The sequence below is a fragment of the Pristis pectinata genome, chromosome 14, assembly GCF_009764475.1.
Source record: "Pristis pectinata isolate sPriPec2 chromosome 14, sPriPec2.1.pri, whole genome shotgun sequence".
In the NCBI taxonomy this organism is placed as follows: domain Eukaryota; kingdom Metazoa; phylum Chordata; class Chondrichthyes; order Rhinopristiformes; family Pristidae; genus Pristis; species Pristis pectinata.
In genome coordinates this window covers 9,817,925-9,838,675 of record NC_067418.1, presented here as the reverse complement: position 1 = coordinate 9,838,675, position 20,751 = coordinate 9,817,925, and the positions used below count along the sequence as shown (strand labels likewise).

Sequence of the window (20,751 nt, the reverse complement as noted above, 5' to 3'; positions counted from 1 at the left end):
GTACAGGCACCTACGTTAGGCTATTGTTTATTAACTACAGCTCTGCCTTGAATACTATAATTCCAAGCAAACTCATCACCAAACTCCAAGACCTAGGACTCAACACCTCCCTCTGTAACTGGATCCTTGACCTTCTGACCAACAGATTGCAATCAGTGAGGACAAGCAGCAATACCTCCAGCACGATTATTCTCAACACTGGCGTCCCACAAGGCTGCGTCCTCAGCCCTCTACTCTACTCCCTATATACTCATGACTACATGGCCAGATTCTACTCTAACTCCATCTACAAGTTTGCAGATGATACCACTGTAGTAGGCGGTATCTCAAATAATGATGAGTCGGAGTACAGGAAGGAGATAGAGAGCTTAGTGACATGGTGTCATGACAACAACCTTTCCCTCAATGTCAGCAAAACAAAAGAGCTGGTCATTGACTTCAGGAAAGGGGGCAGTGTACATGCATCTGTCTACATCAGCGGTGCTGAGGTCGAGAGGGTTGAGACCTTCAAGTTCCTGGGAGCAAACATCACCGATAGCCTGTCCTGGTCCAACCACGTAGACGCCACACCCAAGAAAGCTCACCAGTGTCTCTACTTCCTCAGGAGGCTGAAGAAATTTGGCATGTCCCCTTTGACACTCACCAACTTTTATCGATGCACCATAGAAAACATCCTATCTGGATGCATCACGGCTTGGTACGGCAACTGCTCTGCCCAGGACCGCAAGAAACTGCAGAGAGTTGTGGACGCAGCCCAGTGCATCACAGAAACCAGCCTCCCCTCCATGGACTCTGTCTATACCTCTTGCTGCCTTGGTGAAGCAGCCAGCATAATCAAAGACCCCACCCACCTGGGTCATTCTCTCTTCATTCCTCTCCCATCAGGCAGAAGATATAGGAGCCTGAGGGCACGTACCACCAGGCTCAAGGATAGCTTCTATCCCACTGTGATAAGGCTATTGAATGGTTCCCTTATACGTTGAGATGGACCCTTGATCTCACAATCTACCTTGTTGTGACCTTGCACCTTATTGTCTACCTGCAATGCACTTCCCTGTAGCTGTGATACTTTACTCTGTACTCTTTTTTTACCTGTACTACCTCAATGCACTCTGCACTAACTCAATGTAACTGCACTGTGTAATGAATTGATCTGTACGAACGGTATGCAAGACAAGTTTTTCACTGTACCTCAGTACAAGTGACAATAATAAACCAATCCCAATAGAAATTTATAAAATTATGAGCGGCATAGATAGGGTAGACAGTCAGAATCTTTTTCCTAGGGAAAAATGTCAAGTACTAGAGGATATGTATTTAGGGTGAGAGGGGGAAAGTTTAAAGGAGATGTGTGGGGCAAGGTTTTTTGTTTACACAGAGAGTGGTGGGTGCCTGGAATGGGCTGCCAGGGGTAGTGGTGGAAGTAGATACGATAGTGGCATTTAAGAGGCTGTTGGATAGACATAAATATGCAGGGAATGGAGGGATATGGATCATGTACAGGCAAAAGAGATTTAAGTTAATTCAGCATTGTGTTCAGCACAGCCAGCGTGAGACTAAGGGCCTGTTCCTGTACTGTACTTTTCTATGTTCTAAAATCACATTTTTACAATTGCAGAAATTTCCCAGACCATGGCTCACCTGTTTCCAATTACATGTTTTTTTAAACCCGAAAATAGTTGTCCACTTCAAGATCAGCGGCAAGAAAATTAGTTTTCCCAATCACCACAACATCAACATTCGGATTACAGGAATCTGTCCAGAGAACTCACTAGCTGAATCTTGATGAATAAAAGTTAAAAGTTTCCAAACCCAATGCGACAATGTTTAATCTTCCTATAATTCAATTTTAAGAACTTAATGGTCCACAGTTCACAGGGAGTTGACAGGGAAGCAGTTAGCATTGGCTGACATTATTTCACAAAACTGACAGGGATTTCCACTCATGCTTGTGCAGCCGTGGAAATCCGGAACTGGTGGCAATGACAATCAGTGATGACAGACGGCACGAGGATGGTGGACTAACCATAAAGTTCACTGAAGGAACAAGAACTTGGATTAATTGATCACCAGCTACGAAATCAACTCCCCAGAAAATGGTGTGTCTACTCTGAGGAACAGCAAGTTTTCTCCTGCTGATCTTAACAACAGGGAAAGGGGGCAGGTAAGTGTGTCAGAGATGAGGTCGTTTATTTTAAAGATACAAAAGGATTATTAGTTTGAGAATATTTTTTACATTTCTGATGCCTGGTTAATTTAGATTTGTTAAAGTTTATAAAAGGTATTTAGAAGTGTAAGGAAGACAAAGTGGTTAAAAGTGCTCTGGGACTTTTAAAAAAAAATCAGGCTTTCATATTCAAGTTTTAATATCTTTCTGAATGTTTTCATGCCTTAGTAACATGCAAATAATTTTATAAGATTTAATTTTGATGGATTGATTTTGCTGAATGTCAATTTTCTTTCCCATTTTGTGGGCAGGACTTGTGTCCCACTTCCTCCACAAAATCCTCCGGTGCCTTTCCTTTTGTGCTGTCAGGCACTTACAACACACAAGATCTTATAACTGGGAATCTACCCAGAATTTACTGCAAATTTCCACTGGAAGACTCACTGAAGATTGGGTCATATCCTTTACCAAAATCAGCATTGGGTGCTATCAGCTCACCACCAAATCAAAATATTTTTTCAATTGTACCATGGCATTAACTAAAAATAACTCATTTAATCATGGATTCATGGAAACTCAAATAGAAAGAAACCATTCTGTTCATCCTAACTGTGCTGCCTCTTTGATAGAGAAATGATGCTTGGTCTCACACCCCCTGTATGTTCCTCACCCTTTTGAAGCTTCCCATTTCCTTTGATTCTTTTGAATTCAGATTCCAGTAACTTCTCAGAGACAGGGTTCCAGATCCCAATGAAAATCTTTCCCCATATCTCCCTCAAAATCTTTCATCAAGGATTTTGAATACATGACCTCTGGTTATGGATCCACTCACCAGGATCCATCTCCACCTGCTCTCTTATCATCTTGAACATCTCTAATCAGTTTCTCTTAACCCTCTGTACTCTAAGAAACATTTCCAAACTCTCCCCTTTACAAGCACACAATCACTGGAAACATCCCAGTAACTCTCTCCTATATCCATTCTGAAGCCTTTACATCTTCCCTTAAGTGTAATTCTCAGTATTACCCACGATATTCCAGCTAAAGCTTAACACAACTTTTTTTTCAATTCCTCTCTATATATTTTATTCCTCTATACTAGTTCAATGAACCTGCTTTTTGTTTTGAATGACCTTATAAACCTGCCCTTTAGGAGTTGGTCTACATACAACAGGGTACCGAAGCTTCCCGACTCAACTACAGTATATTTTCCAAAATTGAGTCAGTTCTGGTTTCCACAATAGTCCTCCCAAGTGCAACACCTTACACTTCTCTGCATTGAACTCCATCTGCTAAATATCTCACTATCCTCTCTCCATTTCCCCAAAGATTACAGCTATCCTCATCTATTGCCAAGGTTTACATCATCCACAAACTTCATAATGTCGTCCTACACCCATGTCTAGGTTATTTATAATGATCAAATAGGTAACAGACCCAAAATAACCGTTTGGGAACATCACTAAAAACAAAGCTTCAACACTGAAAATCATCCATCCAACAAATTTTTCCCCCAGCACAGAGCAAAATCACAGCAATCTGGCCCACTGAAGCCATGCCACTCAAAACTGAAGCTATACAGGTGAGTCCATTTACCACCAGTCGACCTTGTAGGTCACAGCTCTTGCTCAGTCAGTGCTCATCCTGGTATTCTTTTCACCTCTACCATCCTTTCAGGCTTCAAATCCCAGACCCCCATCACTCAGTGGAAAAAGTATTTCCTCAACTTCCCTCTGATCTTTAATCAATTAAGTTGAAATCTATGTTCCTTAATTGCTGACCTGTTTGCCAAGGGAATTAGGTCCTTCTGTTTCACATTGTCTGGGCCTCTTATTAGTTTGCATGTTTTGCCAAATGCTTTCAAAAGGTATATTCACAACCCTTACTACAGTACCTTGATCAACTTACCTTACCACTCAAAAAATTCAAATTCAGATCAAGTTCTTCAGGTGAGAACCTTCTTTAACGAACCCATACTTCCCCTTTGAATAATCAACACTCTTTCAAATAAATGCTTATTGGTTTATTATTGGTAATTGGTTATTATTGTCACATGTACCGAAGTACAGTGAAAAACTTTGTTTTGCATGCCATCCTCACAGACCATTTCACCACATCAGTGCATCGAGGTAGTAGGAGGGAAAAGCAATAACAGAATGCAGAATATAGTGTTACAGTTACAGAGAAAGTGTGGTGCAGGTAAACAATAAGGTGCAAGGGCTATGGTGAGGTAGATTGTGAAGTCAAGAGCCCACAATAATTTGCAACAGTTTCCAGAGCACTAGGTTTAAACTGAATGGCTTGTGGTTTAAAAGCCTAGTTCTCTCCACTTTTTTTGAAGACAGAACATCAGGTCCTCTGGCACTCAGAGGTCCTCTATCCAATGATAGATTGCGACTAATGCTTCTACCTTGGCTGTTTTTCAATGTGATCTCTGCTTCTGAGATCTGGACTACCTACAGCATGCATCACAAGGAACTAGATAGATACCACCAACATTGTCTTTACAAAATTCACTGGAAGGATAAGCAAACCAACATCAATGTCCTCTCCCAAGACAATATCCACGACACTGAGGCTCCAGTTACAGTTAGTCAGCTTCACTGGGCTTGTTGCTCGCATGCCCAATACCAGACTCCCAAAACAAATTTCTCTTCCGAGTTCTGTCATGGGAAGAGATCACCAAACGAACAGAGGAAAAGATTCAAGAATATGCTCAAAGCCTCCTTGAAGAAGTGCAACATCCCCACTGACTCCTGGCAATCTCTGGCTAATGACAGTTTAGAGTGAAGAAGCAGCAGCATTCAGGATGACATTGAGATCTGCTGAAGCACTGTAACTAGCCACCCACCCACCCGCTCCATCTGTGGAAGAATCTATTGTTCCCAGATTGACTTCATCGGTCTCTTCAGAACCCACAAGACCAGAGCAAACTCAATCCCAAGGGACTGCCTGAGGCAACAACTTTCAACAACCAAAGAATTATTCTTTTGTAACATGTTAAATTGTTTTAGTGTATTACTTCATTTATTCTTATCTATCACTCATCTTTAGTGTAACCTTCACATCTTCTGCTGAATTCAGATTCAAGGCACTCATTCAATAGCTAAACTGTAAAGATTTCCCTGTGGATCTGTAATAGATATTTCCCCAGCCACTTCACATGTTTATACAATGTTTCACGCTTCAATCTAATGTTGACTCAACATTTTCTTGCAACCTTTTTTATCTTCCCGTGTTAACACGCTCAGTTGAAACACAAGCTCTGTGGAGAGGATGTTTCCTCTTCTGGAGGAATCTAGAACTGGGGTCACTATTTGAAAATAAGCAGTCACACACTTCAGACAGTGAAGAGGAGGAACTTATTTCGCTCAGGGTTATGAATCTTTGAAATTTTCTTCTTCAAAGGCTGATGGAAGTGGAATTTTTGACTATTTTAGGGCAGAGGTTGATAGATTTTTGATATACAGAGGTCAGAGGTTACCACGAGTAGCCAGGAATGCAGAGTAGAGATTATAATCAAAGCCGGAATTATCTTATTGAGTGGCAGAACAGCGTCAAGGGACTGAATAGCCTAATCCTACTCTTAATTTGTATATATGTTCCCACTAAATCTTCTAAGATGTTCACCAAATCTTGCTCCTAACATTTATCATAAATCTGTCTTTGGCATTATACCTTAACTTTTGTTTCCTTTATCATCCAGATCATATTAAGTTCAAATGCTCTACTATTGCCTAACAAAGTGATATTCAAGCATGTGCCTGATCTTCCTCTTGTCTAAATGCTTTCTACTGTTTCCCTTGACACTGGGTTTTTCCAATTTGCCTGTGCCAAATCCATACAAAAGCCTGAAAGCATGTACCACCAAGATCAAGGACAGCTTCTATCCCACTGTGTGTGTGTGTATAAGACTATTGAATGGTTCCCTAGTACAATAAGCTGGACTCTTGACCTTACAATCTACCTTGTTATGACCTTCCACCTTATTGTCTGCCTGCACTGCACTTTCTCATTATCTGTAACATTTTAATCTGCATTCTGTTATTGTTTTACCTTGTACTACCTCAATGCACTGTGTCATGAATTGATCTGTATGAATGGTATGCAAGACAAGTTTTTCACTGTGATGAAAAAGACAGTGATGCTGGAGGAACTCAGCAGGCCAGGCAGCATCCGTGGAGAAAAGCAGGTGGTCAACGTTTCAGGTCAGGAACATTGAATGCTTTTCTCCACGGATGCTGCCTGGCCTGCTGATTGACGTCCAGCATCATTGTGTTTTTCATCTTGATTCCAGCATCTGCAGTCCTTTACTTCTCAAGTTTTTCACCGTCCCTTGGTACACGTGACAATAATAAACCAATCCCAAAATTTCAATTCCACCCAAGATCCCAGAAGTTAACTCTTCCCTGATGGCTCATCGCACTAATGATATTTTCTTGTCTCTTTCCATCATTAGTCTCAACCAAAGTTCCATTGTTGTCACTGTTGTCTCAACAATTTCCCAGTGTAACACACTCAACTTGTCCCATTTAAATTCCAAAAACCAATTTCCTTCTTTGTTGGATTAGAGGTACAATGAGGAAGATTCCCTGGATATGATTCCAAAATTTCTCCTTCCCTGTCTAGATAGATAGATAGATAGCATTCTATCTATATTAGGTTGATCAGAGTCAACTAATACAATTTCACCTTTGCTGGAAACCTTGGAAATTTACCAACAGATTTGCTCATCTTTCTCCTTCTCACTGACTGGATCTCTTGCAACAGCTTTCCCTCTGTTCGGTAATTCAAGCCAAATAGAGGAAAACATCAGGTACTTTCCTTTTTCTTTAAAGGTGTAATGCAATCCTTAATTCATAAAAACATCCCCCTCCATTCTCTGCTAAATACTTGATAGCTGAAGAATGTGCTACCTGACCTGTTGGGTATTTCCAAAACGACCTGTTTTTATTTCAAATTTCCAGCATATACTGCCTTTTGTTTCCGCCTGTACATCTTACATATCCAGGAATATCTATTTCTTTTTTCCTCCCCCCTCCTAGGTTCAATCATCTCTTTCTATTTGCATCTCTCCAGGAAGATCCTCCAACATTCCCATCAGCTCCTCCACAGCCCACCCAGAGCCTCAGTATTTCATAACTCCATTATCAACTTGGCCACATTTCCCAATCTCAAAGAAATATTCCAAGAAGTCTACCAGCATTTTCTGCTGTTAATCTATCTCCAATTCTGACCTCAATGCTTTTGTTATTTTCTATTTCCCCTCCTCAATCATTAAAACAAGAGAGGAATTTCAGCCAATTGCCTGCAGTTTGTGTGGAGTTTGCACGTTTTCCCTGTGACCATGTGGGTTTCCTCTCACATCACAGAGCTGCATTTTGCAGCTTTACAAAACTCTGGTTAGACCACACTTGGAGTACTGTGTCCAGTTCTGGTCGCCTCGTTATAGGAAGGATGTGGAAGCGTTGGAAAGGGTGCGGAGAAGATTTACCAGGATGCTGCCTGGTTCAGAGAGTATGGATTATGAGGAGTGACTTAGGGCTTTACTCTTTAGAGAGAAGGAGGATGAGAGGAGACATGATAGAGGTGTACAAAATATTAAGAGGAATAGATATAGTAGACAGCCAGCACCTCTTTCCCAGGGCACCAATGCTCAATACAAGAGGGCATGGCTTTAAAGTAATGGGTGGGAAGTTCAAGGGAGATATCAGAGGAAGGTTTTTTACCCAGATAGTAGTTGGGGCATGGAATGCGCTGCCTGGGGCGGTGGTGGAGGCAGGTACATTGGTCAAATTCAAGAGATTGCTAGATAAGTATATGGAGGAATTTAATATAGAGGGATATGTGGGAGGAAGGGGTTAGATAGTCTTAGGCAAAGTTTAAAGGTCGGCACAACATTGTGGGACAAAGGGCCTGTATTGTGCTGTACTGTTCTATGATTCTATCCCAAGACACGAAGGTTGGTAGATTAAGCAGCCACTTTAAATTGCCCCTTGTGTTGAGTGAGTGGTAAAATCTGGGGCAAGTTGATGAGAATGCAGGGAGAACAAAAAAAAATGGGATTAATGTAGGATAGGTGTAAATGGGTGGTTGATGGTTGGCGCAGACTTGGTGGGCTGAAGGGCCTGTTACCATGCTGTATGACTCTATGATGCTCCATGACTTTGTTGACTGAACGAAGCTGGATTCAGCCCATTGCCCATACATGCCATGGTCCCCACTATCTCTCACTTAGCTGGGCCAGATGAAAACAGCCAATTCAGCCAACCCTCCACCCACCCCCAGAGCTGTCTGGCAGGCCTTAGCAATGGGTAGATCTCAGATGGTTTATTGACCTCAAAGTCAGGTTTATTGTCATACACACAAGTACATGTATGCACAGGTGCAATGAAAAACTTACTTGCAGCAGCATCACAGGCACATAGCATCACATAAGCAGCAATCACGAGAAAAACAACATAACTTAAACATCAATTATACACAATTTTTACAAGAAAGAACACAATTAGAACAAAAAAAAAAGTCCATTGTAGGCCAAGTGATCAAAGTGGTCAGTGTTGCTCTACTGAGGTAGTGATTAGGGTTGGGCAGGTTGATTCAAGAAGCGAATGGTTGAAGGGAAGTAACTGTTTCTAAACCTGGTGGTGTGGGACTTCAGGTTTCTGTACCTCCTGCCCAATGGTGGTTGTAACAAGATTGCATGGCCCGGATGGTGGGGCTCTTTGATGATAGATGTTGCCTTCTTGGGGCAGCGTCTCATGTAGATACTACCAATGGTGGGGAGGGATGTGCCCGTGATGTATTGGAAAGTGCCAACAGCCTTTGACAGGAGGCAAAGTGAAGGTAAAGCTTCACCTCTTATCAAAGATTGGTAGCAAGAATATTGGACAAGTTCAAGAGATTGTTAGATAAGCATATGGAGGAATTTAAGTTAGAGGGATATGTGGGAGGAGGGGGTTATATAGTCATAGGTGTGGTTGAAGAGCGGCACAACATGGTGGGCCGAAGGGCCTGTATTGTGCCGTATTGTTCTATGGTTCTTCTATTTAAAAATGACTAGGATTGCTGTAAATTTTTTTTTGAAAATCAATTATAAATATTAACCCAACAAAAAAAAGAGTGAGTAACCCTTCTGATTTTCGTCCTAATCCTGAGCCTTAGGATTCCTGTTCATATGAATGGAAATCCATGACTTGCCATAGGATCAGAGAGGTGGATACCCAGTGTAATGCCAAGGAATACAAGGTCTCCGTCACCAGGCTCCATGGGGGTTGTAGTGGAAGAACAGAGTGACAGACACTGGCCAGTCTGTCACTCAGTACAGTCCACACTCAATGCAGGTCCATGCAAGTCAGGGACCTAATTACCTGGGAGTAGCTAAATGTTCAACAACAACATCAAGGTTCAACAACAGCTTCTTCCCCACTGCCATCAGGTTCTTGAACCGACCTGAAAAACCCTAACACTACCTCAGACTATGTTTCTTTCTCTCTCAATTTGCACTAATGCTGTTATGTACAATTTATGTTAATTTAAGGTTATATTTACTTGTTTGTCAGGCTTGGAATGTAGTGTTGCTGCTGTAAAAACTAATTTTCATGGGATTTATACCCTGTGTATAAACCCATGAAATTTCATGTTCCTGTACTACCCCAGTGTCTCTTGATCCCCTTTACATCCCAAAAATTATCCATCTCTGGGATAGAGAATTTCAAAGCATGAAAATCCCATGAAAGTCTATGACAATAAACTTAAACTTGATGGTAGTTCCCTCTTGAACAGTTGGTTCCAGCTGTCTCTGTTCAGCCTGTTACAAAAATCTCTAATTTTATAAGATGCCACATCAAAATTTTTGTTGAAAATAGAAGCTCACAGTGTAGGAGGCAGCATATTGGCGTGGTTGGAAGATTGGCTGGCAAACAGCAGGCTTAAAAGGGTCTTTATTCTATTTGGCAAGATGAAACAAGTAGCATGACACAGAGATCGGTGCTGGAGCCTGGACTTTTTACAAATTATATAAATGACTTGGATGAAGTGCTAAAGATATGGTTGCTAAATCTGTGATGACACAAATGTCCATGGGAAAGTAAGCCATGAGGAGGACATAAGGAAGTTAGAAAGGGACATAGATTAAACGAGTTGGCAAAGATCTGGTAAATGGAGAATAATGTGTGAGGGTGTGAAATTGTCCATTTTGGCAGGGAAATCAAAAAGCAGTTTATTATCTGAATGGTGAGAGTTTGTTGGTGTTTATTTAAAGAAGATTTGAATACATGAGTAAGGAAAATTTTAAATTGTTGATGTTGGGAACCTGAAATAAAAACAGAAAATGCTGGAAACATTCAGCAGATCAGTGGACAGAGAAACAGAATTAATGTTTCAGGTTGAAGACCCTTTATCAGAATTGGGAAACAAGTTTGTTTTAAGTCGAAGAGAAGATGGGGGAGGAATGCTAAAGATAAATTTACTATTTCTGATCTGGTGAGGTCAGGGTTTCCTTGGAGATAAGCTTTTTATGAAGTAATCTTTGAATAGGTTAATGAGAGAAAGAGAGCACAAGCAAGAGTAAGGAACTCTTAATGCAATTATCTAGGGCCTTGGTGTGACTGCACCTGGAGTATTGCACACAGTTCTGGTTTCCTTACCCAAGGGCATGTACCTGCCATGGAGGCAGGGCAAAGAACATTCACTAGGCTGGTCCCAGGAATAACGTGCTAATTGTATCAGGGGGAGTGAGGTGAGTGTGATTATATTTTCCAGAGCATAGAAGAATGAGAGGAGATCTCATCAGAACTTACAAAATTTTTTTTACAGAGCTTGACAAGTTGGGTGCAGGGAGGAGCAATCCCCTGACAAAGGAGTCCAGAACCTGGGAGCATAATCTCATAACAAGGGGTAACCCATTTAGGATTGAGATCAGAGGAAATTTCTTCATGTAGAATGTGGTGAATCTTTGGAATTCTCTATCCCAGAGATAGATAACTTTTGGGACGTAAAGGGGAAAAAGGGACACTGGGATAACACAGGAATATGGTGCTGAGGTAGAAGATCAGCCATAAGGTTGATGGATGGCAGAGGAGGTTCGAAGGGCTTGATGGCCTACTTCTGCTTTTTCTGCACTTGTGATAATGCATTGGAGCAGCTCAAAGGAAATGTATAAGACTAATACGTGGCATGGGTGGACTGTCTTATGAGGAAAGGTTGGATAGGCTACACTTGGAGTTTAGAAGAGTGAGAGGGATATCTCTAGCCTTGACAGAGAGGATGTTTCTAGGAGAATCAAGATCTCAGAGTCACTGATTAAATATAAGGGGTTTCCCACTTACCACAGAAAAAAAATGGCACCAGAGAGTGTCGACATTTCACATTTAGCTAATCTGAATTAGAATCAGAAATGAGGGAAAATTTCTCTTCCAGAGAGTTGAAAGTCTTTGTAACACTCTTTCTCAAAGGGCAGTGGAAGCACAGTCTGAATATTTTTAAGGCAGAGATTGATAGATTCTTCACAATCAATGGGTAAAGGGTTACTGTGGGTAGATGACAATGCAGGATTGAGTTTACAATCAGATTAGCAATCATTTTATTAAGTGGTAGAACAGGGTCAAAAATCCTATTCATGCTCCAAATTCATATATTCATTGCTAATTTCACTTTGAAATTTCATACATGCCTAGAACAATTTTTGACTGAAAATATTATTGCCTGCATTTTACGGTCAAAGGCACTACACTGGCCCCAAGAGATCTTTGGGAAGTAGGTTTCCTCTTTCCCTCTATTGGTTGCTGTCATTTCAAAGGGACCTCTGCCATCTTGTAACAGTGAAGTAAACAAACATTGAGGAATTCTCAAACACCAAGAGGGTGAACAATAGTTTTTAAAAATTTAACCAAAAAATACAAATTTCATAGGTTTTGATCATTTTATTTATCTGTGAGGATAAAACTAATTTATATGCACTGATTATTAAAGTTGAGAAAGGTTGTTAAGCAGTAATTATGGTTTGGTATGTCACAAAAACTCATTTAAACCTCAAATCAGACATCACAGCAAAGATACAGCAGAGCAAGCCATTAATCCATTGAGTGTGACCCATCTCAAGCAAGAACAATTTAGCTAGCCCCTAGCTTCTCCCCACTCACTTACACATCCCTTCTTTTCAGATGCTTATCCAGCTCCCTTCTGAATACCACAATTGAATCTGCCTCCACTACCACCTCTGACCTTGACTACTCACTGCAACGAATCAACCAACCAACTTCATTCCACGTCTTCTGGTTTTTGACCCTTCCATCAATGGAAATAGTTTTGCTGAACCTTCCTGATTTTAAATACCTCTGCCAACCTTCTCTGTTCCAAGGAAAATAATCCCAACTTCTCCAGTCCATTCCGCACATAAAATTCCTCACCCAGGTAAGTCTCTTCAGAGTTGTTCAGCACATAAACAGGCCGTTTGGCTCACCATGTCCATGCTTTTGTTCCCATCTACACTAATCTCATTTGTCCTACAAAGCAAGTATCAATGTGTATACATTTAGGGCACAGCAGTCATTAAATTGTATGTGTGGATAAGAAGTTGGTCTCCACAACTGGGCTCAATATTCCGATTGTGTCCAAATCAATATTTTATACGGCCTCATCATAACTTCCTGCTCTTGCATTCTGTGCTCAGGATCTCATTTACTTGAACCGCTTTCTCAAACTACCCTCCCACGCTCAATGATCTTTATTCTTGTTTCCCTTTTTTGGATTGTACTCTCCAGTTTATACTGCCTCTCCCCACTCTTCCTACCAAAATGTAACACTTCATGTTGTTCTGCGTTACATTTCATCCACCACTCCTTGTCTGCCAATTCCACAAGGTGGTCTATATCCTCCAGTCAGCATACCACACTTCAAAACAAAAAAAACTTGGAAATTGTGCCCTGTACACCCAAGTCATTAGTACATATTCAGTAAAACAGTGTTCCTAGTACCTCACAGGGGGAACTCCACTGTACAAGACAGCCCAGTCTATCATGAAAACCAGCCTCCCTTCCACTGACTCTGTCTACATTTCCTACTGCCTCAGGAAAGCAGCCAGCATAATCAAGGACACCTCGCACGCCGGTCATTCTCTCTTCTCCCCCCTCCCATCCAGCAGAAGATACAAAAGCTTGAGAACATGTACCACCAGGCTCAAGAACAGCTTCTTTCCCGCTGTTCTAAGTCTCTTGAACGGACCTCTTATGCAATAAAGATGAACTCTTGATCTCTCAATCAACCATGTCATGGCCCTTGCAGCTTATTTGTCTACCTGCACTGCACTTTCTCTATAACTGTAACACGATATTCTGTATTCTGTGTTTATTTTTCTTTTGTTCTCCCTCAATACTCATGGAATGATCCATCTGGATGGCATGCAAACAAAAGCTTTTCATTGTATCCCAGTACATATGAAAATAATAAACCAATTACAATCTTTCACTATTAATGTTTCCTGTCCATATACCCAATTTTCTATCCATTCTGTATCAGCCTCATTTATTCCATGGCCCTCAGTCTTAATGTGTCACCTTTTGGAAGTTCATATAGGCCATCCCCAGTAACAGGTTCTGTTTGTACGGATATCCATAAGTCAATTTTGTCCATACGTTAGAAAATATACAAAAATCACTCAATAGAGTAACCATACCTCCACAGTATTTTAATGAATGGCATCAAAAGCACATAAGACCAACAAGAAAGAACAATCACTAGAAGTAGAGAGAGAGAGAGAGAGAGGAAACTAGTTCTGCCATTGGTAGGAATGAATGTATGGTCATATGTCAGACTTTTAAATTTAATAATATTATGGAAGCTCATTCATATGTAGGGGTGTCTTTAAGTCAGGTGTTCTCAACCAGGGGATGGCCTGTATAGTCATCTCCCTCAAGGACAGCATCTGTTGTTATCAAATTAGTCAAACACAACTTGCCTTTAGCAAATTCATGTTAACCTTCCTGAATGAATCTACTCTTATCCAAATGATTGCTAACTCAATCCATGATTTCTGGAACTTTTCTAACTACTGAGGGTAATTGACTGGCCTGTAGTTGCTAGGTTTACCCCCATGGCCCCAAGGGTGTAATGTTTATGATGTTCCAGTTCTCAAGCACCACCCTGCATCTGCAGATGTTTGGAATATGGTCAGGACTTCTGCGATTTCCTTCCTTATTTCCAGATGCATCCCATCTGCGCCAGATGAGTTATCTGGCATGGTAGCGGTTAGCGTATTGCTATTACAGCACCAGAGACCCAGGTTCAATTCCGGCCGCTGTCTGTCAGGAGTTTGTACGTTCTCCCCGTGTCTGCGTGGGTTTCCTCTGGGTGCTCCAGTTTCCACCCACATTCCAAAGACATACAGGTTAGGAAGTTGTGGGCATGCTATGTTGGCACCAGAAGCATGTCGACACTTGCGGGTTGCCCCCAGAACACTCTACGCAAAGATGCATTTCACTGTGTGTTTCGATGTACATGTGACTAATAAAGACATCTTATCTGCTGTTGGTACACCAAGCCTTTCTAGTAGCTCTCCCTTATCGGCTTTTATCCCATTCAGTATTTCAACTAAATCTCCTTTGCCGAGACTCCAGAAGTAACAACATCAGTCCTTACCAAAGTAAAGTGCTCAGTTAGTACCCCAGTCATGCCCTTGGTCCTTGATCAGTTTCCCCACTGCTCTTACTACCTACTTACAATTCACATGCCTGTGGAGAACCCTTGGATGGTTTTGCTGCCAGTCTTCTTTCATCTTCTCTTTGTCACGGTCATTTCCTTTCTTTATTTCCCAAATGAACCTTCTGCAATCAGCCTGGTTCTCACTGGTGATCACAATCTGGCATGTGTCTTTTCTCTGCTCTCTCTCGGTAATCCAGGGAGTTCTGGTTTTAATTGACCCAATCTTTTCCCTCATGGTAATGTTGCTAGACTGCAGCTGATACTCCTGCACCTTAAAGGCCTCCCATTGTGCAATTAAAGTTTGTCTGTCTGTCTTTGATTCCAGTTTACCTGGGCTAGATCTGTTCTCATCCCTTCAAAATTTGACCTTCCCCAGTTACCTATTTTTAAATTTATGGTGGTTTGCATCCTTTCTCTACAGGTACGATTTAATGACTGCTGTGCCCTAAATGTATAACCACTGATATTTGCTTCATTTAGTCCGTTTCATTTCCCCAGAATCAAGTCCAGAAATTAGGTTGGAAACATACTGGTCAAAGAGTCATTGAATCAGTGCAGAAACAAGCCCTTCAGTCCCTAGACTCCCATGTTAGCTATTAAGCTCCCATTTACCTAACACTACACTAAACCCATTTGATTTTCCCCACATTCCCATCAACTCCCCACTGATTCTGCCACTCACCCACACATGGGGACAATTTATAGAAGCCAAATAACCTACCAACCTGGAGCAACAAACAATCTGCTGGAGGAACTCAGTAGGTCAAGCAGCATCTGTGGGAGGTAAAGGAATTGTTGACATTTCAGGTCGAAACCTGTCTTGATGCTGCTCGACCCACTGAGTTCCTCCAGCAGATTGCTTCTTGTTCCAGATTCTAGCATCTGCAGTCTCTTGTGTCTCCAACCTATCAACCCACATGTCTTTGGGGGTGGAAGGAAAATGGAGTAACCAGGAAAACCCATGCGGTCACAGGGAGAAGTGCAAACTCCACACAGACAGCACTCGAGATCAGAATTGAACCAATGCCACTGAAGCTGTGAGGAACCTCTCTATTAGAGACACAAGAAATTCTGCAGATGCTGGAATCTGGAGCAATACACAGAAAGTGCTGGAGGAACTCAGCAGATCAGGCAGCATCCATGGAAGGATTTCCCTGCATGGATGCTGCCTGACCTGCTGAGTTCCTCCAGCATGTTTTGTGTATTGGAATTTCTCTATCAGATGGACCACAGTGCCATCCAAATTACACAACACGCAAACACTCCACACAGATCTATAGTTCCTGTAATAGCACGGTTCTCCTAAATGCACAAAAACTTCATTTTCCTATTTGCCCTTCATACCACTATTCCAGTCTACATTTAGTTGAAATCCCCCTCTATTATTACTCTATAGATTTTGCACATCAGTATATTCCTTGCAAATTTGCAATTGCATATCCTCTCTGTAGCTGACAGTTTATACAATACTCCTGGATTCCTTTATGGTCTTAACTCTAAACAAATGCATCCTGTCCGTGATGCTCCAAAACATCATCTCTCCATCAGCACAATAACACATAGAACAGTACAGAACAGAAACCAGCCCTTCAGCCCACAATGTCTGCGCTGAGCACGATGCCAAATTAAACTAAGCCCTTCTGCCTGCAAGCAATCCATATCTAAGTCAAAGTTCAGTTTGTTGTCATATATACAAGTACATGTATGCACAGGTAAAATGATAAAATTACTTGCAGCAGCATCACAGGCACACAGCATCAGATACATGACATTCACAAGAAAAACATAAATTAAACATAAATTATACAAGAAAGAACACAATTAGAACGTAATAAACAAAGTCCATTGTAGTGCAGGCAGTGCATTATAGTGTATCTCTCCATACCCTGCATATTCATGTAGCCTCTTGAACACCACTATCGTATCTGCTTCCACTGCCACCATTAGCAGTATGTTCCAGGTACCTACCAAACTACCTACCAGACTCTGTGTAAAAAAACTCAGCCCACACATCTCCTTTAAACTTTCCCCCTCTCATTGTAAAGCTATGCCCTCTGGTCTTCAACATTTCTACCTTGGGAGAAAGACTCTGGCTGTCTACCCTATCTATGGCTCTCATAATTTTATAAACTTCTATCAGGTCTCCCCTCAGCCTCCAACAATCCAGAGAAAACAACCCAAGTTTGCCCAACATCCCTTATTGCTAATACCTACTAATCCAGACAGCAACCTGGTAAACCTCTTCTGCACCCTCTCCAAAGCCTCCACATCCTTCCTGTAATAGGGCGACTAGAATTGCAAGCAATACTCCATGTGCAGCCTCATCAAAGTTTAATACAACTGCATCATGACTTCCTTACTCTTATACCCTATGCCCCTAACGATGAAGGCAAGCTGGCCTTATGCCTTCTTTCCTACTCTATCTACTTGCGTGGCCACTTTCAGGGAGGTATGGACTTGGACCCCAAGATCCCTCTGTACATCAGTACTGTTAATGCTGCAACATTCTCCCCCATCAAGACCTTCTCCCCAAAGCAACAAAAAAGAAGTTTCAAGGCTCTTATAAAAAAGATACAGTTTGCAAATACCCAGAGCTCTTGTTAGTTCAGCAACTGCTGCAGATGATGCTGGAGAAGGATGCACAACACCACTCCAAGGGGCTGCAAGGAATAGCCTGCAGTAATGTTTGGATTACCCCAGTTGCACACTCCAGAAGAAGCTGGCAGATTTCCACCACCGTAACGGTGAGCACTGAGAATCTCACTGTCACTCATTTCAAATTCCAAGCCAGTTATGTGTGCTTGTAATGTCGGAACAAGAAAGAACACACATTGGCAATCGTCCCAGTGGCTGGAGAAATGACCTTGTCCACAGCACGAGAATAGTTAATCATAAATAACCTGTTGACATCCATTCCTTGCCTAATTTTAGGGGTTTTCAGCTTTTACTGTGTGGGAGGTCTGCAAATATTAACATAGGAGCTCTCTGGAACTCTTTCAATTTCCCAAAGGCAGTTATCAGCTACATTAAAGAAAACCATGGTTACATAACAAAATATGCATTTTGTTTGTTAGAATGAATCAGAAATAACAATAACCAGGGAGTACATAGAGTAACAGAATTTACAGCACATAAAACAGGCCACTGCACCCAACTCATCTATGACTAGGTCCACAGTCACCTCCTACCCCTTTTACATAACCCTATCAGGGTTGGCAAGTCAAAATCGAGAAAGTGCACAAATGAGATAACCATGTGGATGCCTAACTTCCTCTACTCAGGGAATTCATGATTAATTTTTTTTTGCCTCCTCCTGCAAAGGTTTAGAAGGTTATGGGCCAAACACTGGCAAATGGGACTAGCTTGGATGGGCATCTTGGTTGCCATGGACAAGTTAGGTCGAAGGGCCTGTTTCCATGCTGTATGAATCCATGACCTACATCCCACCCCAGAACTCAATCAGACCTGCCACAAACAATGAAGATCAGGCAGCAGCTGTGGGAAGAGAAACAGAGCTAGCATTGCAGGTCTTCAACCTGAAACATTAACTGTTTCCCTTCCCACTGATGTGGCCTGACCTGCGGCGTTTCCAGTTATTTTTTTGTTTTAGATTTCCAGCACCTGCAGTTTATCTTTATTCAGAAGAACCTAGTTCAAATCCCACTCCTGCAACCAGAGCTGAAACAACTAGTGAGCTCATGGGGCATCATGAGAATGCTGCCCTGCTGCTGGCTGCCCACTTTCCAATGAAATACTAAGCCAAGGCCGTTTCTGGTGCACGTAAAGATCCCAAAGATAGGCAACATATTTATCCCTGGTATCCTGGAAAATGTTTGCCCTTCACTAGAAGCAGAAATCGTAATGCATTCAGGAAATGCTATGAGCAATATGTAATATTGGTTGCGCACAATGGTAGTTGTTTTAAGGCTGTCAGCTCTTTAAGAATGGTGCCTTTGTTTCATCCATTCATTTTTTGGGACCTGGGTTTTGTTGGCCAGGTCAGTGTGTATGGCCCATGCCCTATTACCCTCAAGGTAGTGGCAAGCCACTTCTTGAACTGCAGCAGTCCTTCTGGTGAAGGTACTCTCACAGTGCTATTGGGGAGACAGACAGCCATCATAGGATACCCAGCCTCTGACCTGCTCTTGTAGTCACCATATTTATGTGGCTGGTCTAGTTGAGTTGCGGGTCAATGGTGACCCTAAGAATGTTGATGGTGGGGACTTGGTGATGGTAATACCATTGAATATCAAGGATAAGTGATTAGACTGTCTCTTCTTGGAAATGGTCACTGCCTGCACTGTTGTGGCATGAATGTTATGTCATTTATTAGCCCATGTTGTCCAGGTCTTGCTGCATGCAAATGGTAGTGTGCGGTTAGCGTAATGCTATTACAGCACCAGCGACCCAGGTTCAATTCTGGCCGCTGTCTGCAAGGAGTTTGTATGTTCTCCCCGTCTCTGCGTGGGTTTCCTCTGGGTGCTCCGGTTTCCTCCCACATTCCAAAGACGTACAGGTTAGGAAGTTGTGGGTATGCTATGTTGGCGCCGGAAGCGTGGTGACACTTGCGGGCTGCCCCCAGAAGACGCTACGCAAAAGATATATTTCACTGTGTGTTTCGATGTACATGTGACTAATAAAGAAATCGTATCTATCATTTGCTAATCTGTGCAATTATCAGTGAACATCCCCATTTTGGACCTTATAAAGAAAGGATGAAGCAGCTGAAGATAGTTGTGCCTAGGACACTGTCCTGCTGTTGGAATGATTGACCTTGATAAACAGAGATATCTTCCTTTGTGTGAGATATGACTCCAACCATTAGTGTTTTCCCCTGGATGGCCATTGGTTTCAGTTTTACCAGGGTTCCTTAATGCCACACTCAGTCGGTTGCTGCCTGGATATCAAGAGCAGTCACTCTCATCTCACCTCTGGAATTCAGCTCCTTGATCCACTTTTGGACCAAGTCTGGAGCCGAGTGGTCCAACTGAAATGCAAAATGGTCCTGGCTGGGCACATTTGTGATGGTTATGTGACTAACTCCTCTCTGGGCTGAAACAATAGAGTCATAGAGTTGTAAAGCACAGAAACTGATCCTTCAGCACACCAAGTCCATGCTGATCTTTTTGCCCATCTACACTAATCCCACTTTAGATAAGATAGGATATCTTTATTAGTCACATGTACATCGAAACGCACAGTGAAATACATCTTTTGCGTAGTGTTCTGGGGGGCAGCCCGCAAGTGTTACCACACTTCCAGCGCCAACATAGCATGCCCACAACTTCCTAACCCCTACGTCTTTGGAATGTGGGAGGAAACCAGAGCACCCGGAGGAAACCCACACAGACACGGGGAGAACATACAAACTCCTTACAGACAACAGCTGGAATTGAACCTGTAATAATGATGCTGTTAGATAAACACACAAACATGCAGGGAATGGATGGACGTGGATCAGATTGGCAGGCAGGAAGGATCTAGTTCAATTCAACATTGTGTTTGGCACAGATATTGTGGGCCAAAGGGCCAACATTAGATCCAAATCCTCCTATGCCTTGCCTGTCTGCATGTCTATCAAACGTAATGATTGTCTTCAACGCCACCACCTCCTCTGGTAGCAACAACTAAAAGACATCAGTGAAGTCTCATTCTATGCCTTAAGTTTCTATGATCATCATTGTTTGACTAATTTACTCTTTTAAACAAAGAGTAGGTTAAGAAAAACAGATGGAATTCAGAGGGGAAGGTATGGAAAAGAGTAATCCATCAGAATATAAGAATTAGAAGCAGGAGCAGGCCTTGAGCTCTCCAGCTCATCAACATCATGGCTGATCCTCCATCTCAGCTCCACTAGCCTGCATTTTCTCCATCTCCTCCAACTT

At 42.0% G+C, this 20,751-nt stretch overlaps 1 long non-coding RNA gene across 1 annotated transcript in view; it reads left to right on the top strand.

Annotated features, from left to right (window-relative positions):
* Window positions 1-2,105: 2,105 nt before the first annotated feature.
* Window positions 2,106-20,751, top strand: part of LOC127577697 (uncharacterized) — a 44,393-nt gene continuing 25,747 nt past the window's right edge. The window contains exon 1 of the long non-coding RNA XR_007957424.1: window positions 2,106-2,164. This is a non-coding gene — a long non-coding RNA (uncharacterized LOC127577697). The remainder of the gene's footprint in view (window positions 2,165-20,751) is intronic.